Raw genomic sequence first — 9,500 nt, 5'->3', positions numbered from 1 at the left:
TCCTTTAGCTCTGAGAGGTTTGATGGACTGAAGCCTTCTTCTCTCATCTCGTCAAAGTCATTCTCTGACCAGCTTTGATCCGTTGCTGGCGATGGGCTGCGCTCCTTTGCAGGGGAGATGCGCTCTTATTTTTTGAATTTCCAGCTTTTCTGCCCTGCTTCTTCCCCATCTTTGTGGTTTTATCTGTCTCTGGACTTTGATGATGGTGACGTACTGATGGGGTTTTGGTATAGGTGTCCTTCCTGTTTGATAGTTTTCCGTCTGACAGTCAGAAGGACTGTCTGTTGGTCTGTTAGAGATTGCTTGAGGTCCACTCCAGACCCTGTTTGCCTGGGTATCAGCAGCAGAGGTTGCCGAAGATAGAATATTGCTGAACAGCGAGTGTACCTGTCTGATTCTTTCTTTGGAAGTTTCCTCTCAGGGGTGACGCCACCCTGTGAGGTGTGGGGTATCAGACTGCCCCTAGTGGGGGATGTCTCCCAGCTAGGCTACTCAGGGGTCAGGGACCCACCTGAGCAGGCAGTCTGTCCGTTCTCAGATCTCAACCTCCGCGTTAGGAGATCCACGGCTCTCCCCAAAGCTGTCAGACAGAGTCGTTCGGTCTGCAGCGGCCCTGCTCTTTCCCCTAATGGACTGCAGCTGTGCGCTGTCCACAGAGGTAGAGTCTACAGAGACAGGCAGGCTTCCTTGAGCTGCTGTGAGCTCCACCCAGTTCGAGCTTCCCAGCGGCTTTGTTTACCTACTTAAGCCTCAGCAATGGCGGGCGCCCCTCCCCCAGCCTCGCTGCTGCCTTGCGGATAGATCGCCGCAGACGGCTGTGTTAGCAGTGAGGGAGGCTCCGTGGGCGTGGGACCCTCCCGGCCAGGTGTGGATATATTCTCCTGGTGTGCCTGTTTCCTTAAAGCGCAGTATTGGGGTGGGAGTTACCTGATTTTCCAGGTGTTATGTGTCTCAGTTCCCCTGGCTAGGAAAAGGATTTCCTTCCCCCTTGCGCTTCCAGGTGAGGCGATGCCTCGCCCTGCTTCAGCTCACGCTGGTCAGGCTGCAGCAGCTGACCCCACCGATTGTCCGGCACTCCCTAGAGAGATGACCCCAGTACCTCAGTTGAAAATGCAGAAATCACCGGTCTTCTGTGTCGCTCGCGCTGGGAGTTGGAGACTGGAGCTGTTCCTATTCGGCCATCTTGCTCCGCCCCCCCCCATTTTACTTTCAATTGTTCCATTTTCTTTTGTTTCTGATGGATTTCTTATAAACAGCATTTAGTTGGGTTTTTTGTTTTTAACCTACTTATTTCAACCTATCTATATCTACGTATATTTAAATAAAATTTCTAAATCCACAAGATATTACTGTTTTATACAAAGTTCATTTACATGTAGCCACATATTTATCACTTTCATAGTTCTTCATTTCTTTTTCTGCCTTTCTAACATTTGATCTTGGGTCACTTTCTCTTTTCCTTCTGCCTGAAGAGCTTTATTTAATGCTTTTAAGCATTTTTTAGCATTGATTTGCTCATAGATAACTCCCAATTTTTGCCTGAAATAATATTTATTTTGCATGTTTTATTGAAGAATATTCTCATCAGATATGGAATTCTAAGTTGTCAGTCATTTATTTTCAGTACATTGGATATATTAATCATCTGTTTTCTGCTTTCTACTCTTACTGTTGAGAAGTCAGCTGTCAGCTTCTTCTCTGATTTCCTTTAAAAGTTTGTCTTTACCTTTAGTTTTCTACAATTTAACTAGGATCTGTCTAGGCTGGATTTTAAACATAAAATCGTCTGTTTTTCTGTCTTCTCGCCTTTAGGAATTCCAATAAACATAATGTGGACCTTCTCATTCTGTCCTTTGTAATCTCACTCTTCTATCATTTCCTCCCTTTGGTCTCTCCCTGACTTAATCTGGATAATTTCTTGTGACCCTTCTTCCCATCCACTGATTCTCTCTTCAACTGCTGATAAAGCTGTCAATTGAGTTGTTAATTTTGATCATTTTATTTTTCAGCCCTAAAATTTGTATTTTCTCTTTGAAGTTGGCTTTGTCATGTTTTATATTGTCTCTTTCTTGCTGAAATGTTCATGCTTGGCTTTTATGTTCTTCAATATAATAAGTAGGAATTTTACAGTTTGTATCTATCAATTCTATATATGTCACTCATCTGTTACTTTTTTCTATTATCCACTGTTTTCAATTATCCTTAGCCATGCTATCTTGTTTCCTCATGTCCCTGGTGATATTTTATTGTGTGCTGGATATTGTATACAAAAAATTATTTGTATCAATTATTTGTTACCTAGGATGATGCTACTTTATTCTGGAAAAGATTTGCTTTTACTTTTGCTGGATCCTGGGGGTGAGAGCAGTCTAGTATCACCTTTATTCAAAGTCAAAGGTTGGGATTTTTAGAGCCCCCAGATGATGGTGAAACCAAGCAGCAAATCCTGTAAAGGCTCATTTACTTCCTTTTCATTCTTCCTTAAAGGGTGCAGCCTTCAAGATCTCAGTGAAAAGAGGGGTTCTTTACCTGGGTTCCCACATTTTGTGGGCCTAGATTTTAACTTTTATCCCCGAGTCCCATGAAGTTGTTGAAAGTGCATCTCAGTGGTCCCTTCCAAATCAGAAAAAGCCCCTAGGTCAGAAGTTGCTCTGAGTGCTTTTCTTAACTTGTAACGTTTCTGTTCTTTTCTGGATCTTAGTCTGATTGTTTCTCACCATCTCATAGCTCCTAGATGATTTTTAGGATGTTTCATATATTTTGTGCAGGTGAGTAATGTAATTGTCTCTCTGCTCCAAACCCATCTGTTATGGACTGAGTTGTGTCCAAGCCCCCACCACCCTCTACCCACACACCCACATACGCAAATTCCCATGTTGAAGCCTTAGCCCCCAATGTGATTGTATTTGGAGATAGGGCCTGTAAAGAGGGAATTAAGGTTAAATGAGGTGATAAGAGTGGTATCCAACAGGACTAATAAGAAGAGTCACCAGGGATGTGCATACACAGAGGAAAGGCCATGAGAGGAAACAAAAGGAAATCAGCTGCAAGCCAGAGAGAAAGGTCTCAGAAGAAACCAAGGTGACTGACACCTTGATCTTGGACTTCCAGCCTCCAGGATTGTGAGCAATAAATTTCTGTTGCTTAACCCACCCAGTCTGTGGTATTTTGTTATAGCAAGACTGATACAACAGTCTTCTGTACTCCATCCTGTGATGTTGGGGCAGGGACTGTGCAAACCCATTTTTCTTTTCAAGCTGGCCACCTAGGGGGCACTAGAGGAGACTGGAAGGCAGGAGATGGAGGAAAGGACATTCTCCTTCCTGTTGCTTCGTGTTCCTGTGAGCATCACACCAGAAGCATGGCTCCTTGACAGTGGCAGTTAAATGTAGTTTGCAGTTTTCTAACACTCCAGATCACCTTCACTGCCACCCTTCCCCACCACCACTCCCCCATGAGACACCAGCACCACTGGTTGATGTCACTTCCTGAGAGGTCTGGGTCTCAGCCCAACGGGACCCTCCTCCAAGCTTCTAAGTTTTTATAATTCCTATGTGTCTTTCCTTTGCTTCCCAACCCCAGGAGTTGTAGCGGCCTGCAGCAGATGTTACTTTTGTCATAACTTAGTGTTCTCGTTTTGCATTTTCCATTACCTGATTAATAAGTTCATTCCTAGTTGACAATTCTTTATGTTAAATTATCTTCATTAAAATGGGTGATTTCTGTCCCTTCATTAGATTTTCATTGATTCATATTTCATTAGTTTTTTATGTGTCTTCTGTGAGAGTGTTGGTTAAAATTGCTGTTCTCCCATTAGCAAAATTAGAAACCCCTGCCAAATGTTATTATTATGTTATTCAAACAATGGTTGCATTCATTGCATCATCACTAAGGCCAAACCATGTAGTCTTTGCTTTTGCCCCAAGGTAGATGATGGGGAAGTCCTATTTTTAATGTGTCATTATCCTCTTTCATAGGGGGATCTTTCAGCTCTGTTAGGAGAGATGGACACCTCTGGTCTCATATGGGGCTGTTCCCCTTTCAGACTGGGCACAATGAAAGGTGGTCTGGCCTGCAATTTAAAGGTTTGTGAAGGGCAACTGATATGGTCACTCAACCCAAGACATCACCAGCACACATCATTACTGCATTTTGACTCAGGCTGAAGATGGCTTACTAACCACCTTGGCTTTTTAGACTTACAATGATGTGTCTGAACAGGATCTTGCCTATCATCTGGTCCAATGCCCTCCATTCGTAAGTGAAGGAACTCAATCCAGAGGTCCTATGGCCTAATTAATACAAATCAGGAGTAGGACCCAGAATTGCTGACGCTATTCCAGTTCTCCTTTCCTTCTTGGCTTTAGTTTCTTATGTGCCCATATGCCCATCCACCTCCGTGTATCTTATGCTTTGTCTTCTGCTGTCCACCCTTCTAGTCCCCTTGTCTCCCTCAACCTAACGCATAATGTGCTTCAGCTAAGTATCACCGTTCATTCTTCTCTGAGTACAACACTGATGGTCTTTCTTCTGGACCTTGGTTCCCATTGTTTCCTCTGCCTAAGATTCCCTTCCCCCTAATCAAACTGTTAAAATCCCCACCCTTCTTCAGGGTCAGTGTAAATGCAATCTCTGTCATGCATCTTTCCCTGGAATACAAAGCTGGAAATAATTTCTCCATCCTCTGTGTTGCTATGACACTCTGTATTTCTGTTGGAACATCCATCAGTTGTACCTTTTTTATAGTTGTTTATTCTCATTTTTTCTCTATAAAATTATAATCCACCTGCATGCAGAGATTCTTTCATCTTTGACCCTCCTCAGTGCCTATCACAGAAAGTTCCATAGAGTAATAATAGTAATTGGTATTAAGCCCCATGTTTAAAGTTTTAAGTGGATTCTCCCAATAACCCTATGAAGTCAATGCCATTATTAGTTTCATTTTACATATGAAGAACCTGAGACACAGAGAGATTGAAAAACGTGCCTAAGATAACACAACTGGGGACTCAGTCTCAGGGCTGCTGATGCCAAAGTTCAAGCTCTTATCTACAATGCTACACTTCCTTCTAACGACTATGTGGGACCTGAATCTCTTTTATTGTTATTAAAAACTGAAAAGATAATTTGTACTTGGAAAGTATTAAATACTTGAATCTATAAAATTAGTTGTTCTCCAAGTGAGGAAGAAAAAATGAAAACACTAAATAAAGGTTAATATCCCTCAAATTTTTCTCAGTAAAAAGTGAAATGTACTTCATCAAATTATTTAAAATTTCTGATCTTCTCTCTCTATTTCGAGAGTAAAGTGTAAGTCCTCTCCCAGAAAAGAATGATTTTATAAAGTGTAATGTGGTTTATGAAACCTTTAAAATGCATGGAAGGAAAGAGAACAGCGTGAGTCATTATTATTAGTTGGCTTAAATGTTATGAGAACTCTTGTGGGTGAATAAGGGCTGGCATCACTTCAGGAGTCTGCCATTCTTGGATGGGTGTGGGATTACTGTGCTTTATTTTTATCACCTCAAATGGGACATAACTAACTACAGCAGTGTCAGTTCTGTAGGATACTAAAGATTAGTATAGAGCTCATTTTCCTCGCTGAACCCCCAAACCACTAGATAGTTGAGGGGATTTTAAATGTAAGGATACATAACCAACCATTCCTCAGAACAAGACCTTCCAAAACATTTGGCCCTGAAAAGAAACCCAAGGAGTTAGGTCACGGTTGGCCGGAGTTACTATTATGTTTTACTTGGAGGAACTACAACAAGGAAGTGATGGGTTAGCAGCAAGGTGGGACACAGTTTTGTGTTTACCTGAGAGGCTGTGTGGTGAAGTGATCAAGCCTAAGGAAGCTTTGACAGCAGACAGACAGAACCCAGACCGCCCATCTGGGCCTGCCATTTAATAGCTCAGTGATATTGGCTAAGTTACCTAGACTCTAAGCTGCACTTTCATCCTGAGTCAAATAGGGGTAATGATACTCATCTTAAAAGGTTGTTATGATGACTTAATAGCACAGTGTGGCTTCCCAGACCTGAGTCATTCCTATATTACCATATCAGTCAGGGTAATTTTGAGAAAAGTTTAGGAAAGGGATCTGTTACAAAAGTGTGGGCAGGGCTCAAGGGAACCAACTGAGGGACAGTGCAGGACCCAAGGTTAGCAATTGTGGGGAGCTGTTATCACACCAGCCTGAAGGGGGCAAGAGGAGAAAACACACACAGAACTGGGGAGCTGTTTAGAGAAAGCTGCGGGACCATGGCCATCAATGAAGGGCCCAGTCAGCCTGCAACAGTCCAGCTGGAGAGGAAGGAGGGAACTGAGCATGTACCTCAGCCTCACTCTCCTCCTACCTGCCATCTCCTGCTGGGGCTTCCCATTGGCTGAGCTCAGCAAAATGCCAGAAGCAAGGGAGTTGATGATATGGTCCATGCCAGTCAGCCTCTTGGTAGAGGACAGAGAGAAGGAGGCAGACAGAGGTGGGTGCAGAGGGGCAAATGGACCTATCACTACACTGCCTTGCTTACTGTTTGCCCATTTCCCTTTTAAAATAAAATTTCCTTTTATTAACTGAAATAAACTTGCTTTCTAAAAGAGACTTCTTAAAGCTCATCCTAAGCAATGATATCCTGAAATCACAGGTTGGACGTGCTAGTTTTTTTCCTTATAATATACAGTAAAATCAATATTAAAATGGAAAGTGTGCACATATGTACTACGTTTTGGGAAGTTTGGTCTCAGTTCAGAGCTTGGAACATAGTAAATACTCAAGACAGTGGTCATTTCTGTTGCTGGAAGTTGCAGATGAACATGTAGTGGAACACATTGTGCATATTCAAGCTAACTTATAAAACATATGTTACTATTACTAACATGATGTTTTCCCAATACATTTTCTAACTATATATTGCTAATTTGTAGAAAAAAATGATATAAGTGAGTTTTGTGTATTTTTTAAATAACTGGTCCATCTTAATAAATTTGATTATTTGGTACATTGATTTTCCATTAGATTCTTTTGGTTTCTCCAGGCAAACAAGCACATCATCTGGGAATGCTGATAAGTTTTTCCTCTTATTGCTGTTTAATGATATCTTATCATAGTAGCTAGAACCTATAGGACAATGTTGAACAACAATAGAACAACAGTGGTGGTACCTGGAATTTTTTGTTTCTTCCTTACTTCAGTGGAAATGCTTCTAGCTTTTTGTTGTTTGATGTTTTTAGTAACATTAAACATGATGTTGGCTATTGGTTTATGAAAGATATTTTTATCTTGTTAAGGAAGTGTCTTTATATTTCTGGTTGATGAAGAATTATTATCAGAACGGGCATTGTGTTTTACCAAATACTTTTTTTTTTTCTTTCCAATTATTTTTTATTTCAATAGCTGTTGGGGTACAAGAGGTTTTTGGTTACATGGATGAATTATACAGTGGTGAATTCTGAGATTTTAGTGAACCCATCACCCGAGTAGTGTACATTGTACCCAATATGTAGCATTTTTTTATCCCTCACTTCCCCCTTCTGAGTCTCCAAGGCCTATTACATCATTCTGTATGCCTTTGTATACTCATGGCTTAGCTCCCACTTTTAAGTGAGAACACACAATTTTTAGTTTTCCTTTCCTGAGTTACTTCACTTAGAATAATGGCCTCCAGCTCCATCCAAGTTGCTGCAAAAGACATTATTTCATTCATTTTTAGGGCTGAGTAGTATTCCATGGAATACTACTTTATCCACTCATTGGTCGATGGGCACTTGAGTTGGTTCCACATCTTTGCAATTGTGAATTGTGCTGCTATAAATGTGTGTGTGCAGGTATCTTTTTCGTTTGATCACTTCGTTTTCTTTGGATAGACACTCAGTAGTAGGATAGCTGGATCAAATGGTAGATCTACTTTTAGTTCTTTAAGCAATCTCCATATTGTTTTCCATAGAGGTTGTACTAATTTACATTCCCACCAACAGTGCAGAAGCATTTTCTTTTCACCACATCCACATCAACATCTATTATTTTTTTGACTTTTTAATAATGGCCATTCTTGTAAGAGTAAGGTGGTATCTCATTGTGATTTTAATTTGCATTTCCCTGATGATTAGTGATGTTGAACATTTTTTCATATGTTTTTTGGCTGTTTGTATAACTTCTTTTGAGAAAAGTCTATTCTTTGCCCCCTTTCTGATGGGATTATCTGTTTTTTCTTGATGATTTGCTTGAGTTCCTTATAGATTCTGGATACTAGTCCTTTGTCAGGTGCATAGTTTGCAAATATCAAATGCCTTTTAAATGTCAGCTGAGACCTTACATTTTTGGAATAAACCCTGCTTGATTATGATGTATAATTATTTTATTATATTGTTTTATTATTCTTTCTAGAAGAGTCAGATCTTGGTTGAATAAAAGGAGAGTGTGTATGCCTAAAAGTCATGTTCAAGATTTTTAAAAATTTTTTAAAATTATTTGTAAAGGTTTTTGTGAGTGCATAGTAGGTGTATATACTTCTAGGGTACGTGAGATGTTTTGATACAGGCATGCAATGCGAAATTAGCACATCACGGAGAATGGAGTATCCATCCCCTCAAGCATTTATCCTTTGAGTTACAAACAATCCAGTTACACTCTTTGTTATTTAAACATATGCAAAGAAGTTTTTACTGACTATAGTCATCCTATTTTCTATCAATAGTAGGTGTTATTCATTCTTTCTATTTTCTTTTGTACCCAGTAACCATCCCCACCTCTCCTCCCAACCCCCCACTACCCTTTCCAGCCTCTGGTAACCTTTCTTCTACTCTCTATGTCGCATGTTCAGGATTTTGAGGAACTAAACATATATATAACATTCAAGTACATAGTTTTTTGTGGTTCATAAGCATGATGATTGGGTTTTCATGCTCATGTGTGAGATGTGCCTCCCTCAAACCTTGTTACGACGTTGGTGCATTACCCATCTGATGTGAAAAAAATTACTTACTATTTACTCTGATGAAGAATAAGGATGTAAGAGCCTATTAGTAAAATTTTATGTTGTGTGTAGAATAATGTTTAAAATAATGTTATATGAGAAATAACTGTAGTTGCATGTTCCCAATAAAATAGAAACATCCTTCACTGGTATGCAGGCTACTGAGTCACTCTTTTACCTCCAGCACCTTAGCAGTTTCTCAAAGAATGGAAGGACCGAACGTTAGAAGATTCTGTCTCAGCTGTTCTTGCTCTTTCAGAATAGAATTCCAGGCAGAGATTAACTTGGGCCTTGAAAACTTTCTACTTTTTTTTTCTACTCCAGAATCAGACTCTTATTTTTCTGTACCTACTTAGAGTAGGTAAGTTTATCCTAGTATGAGCAAAGACAATTAAGTAAGTAAGTAACAAACCAAAATGTAGCATAAAGGAGTTGTATGTATGTGTGTGATGCACACATATGCATGGAAGGGATATACTTTACATTTTTTGTTGTTGTTGTTGTTGTTATTTTTTTTTTAATTTT

The 9,500-nt window shown here is 40.1% G+C and overlaps 1 non-coding gene across 1 annotated transcript; it reads left to right on the top strand.

Moving 5' to 3' along the window:
* The first annotated feature begins 8,863 nt into the window (after window positions 1-8,863).
* Window positions 8,864-8,967, top strand: LOC117078675. The gene has a single exon (XR_004435108.1). It is a non-coding gene; the product is annotated as a small nucleolar RNA U13 (small nucleolar RNA).
* Window positions 8,968-9,500: the final 533 nt, after the last annotated feature.

The sequence above is a fragment of the Trachypithecus francoisi genome, unplaced genomic scaffold (genome assembly GCF_009764315.1).
Source record: "Trachypithecus francoisi isolate TF-2019V2 unplaced genomic scaffold, Tfra_2.0 Lachesis_group6, whole genome shotgun sequence".
In the NCBI taxonomy this organism is placed as follows: Eukaryota; Metazoa; Chordata; class Mammalia; order Primates; family Cercopithecidae; genus Trachypithecus; species Trachypithecus francoisi.
This window is presented reverse-complemented; position numbering and strand designations above follow the sequence as displayed.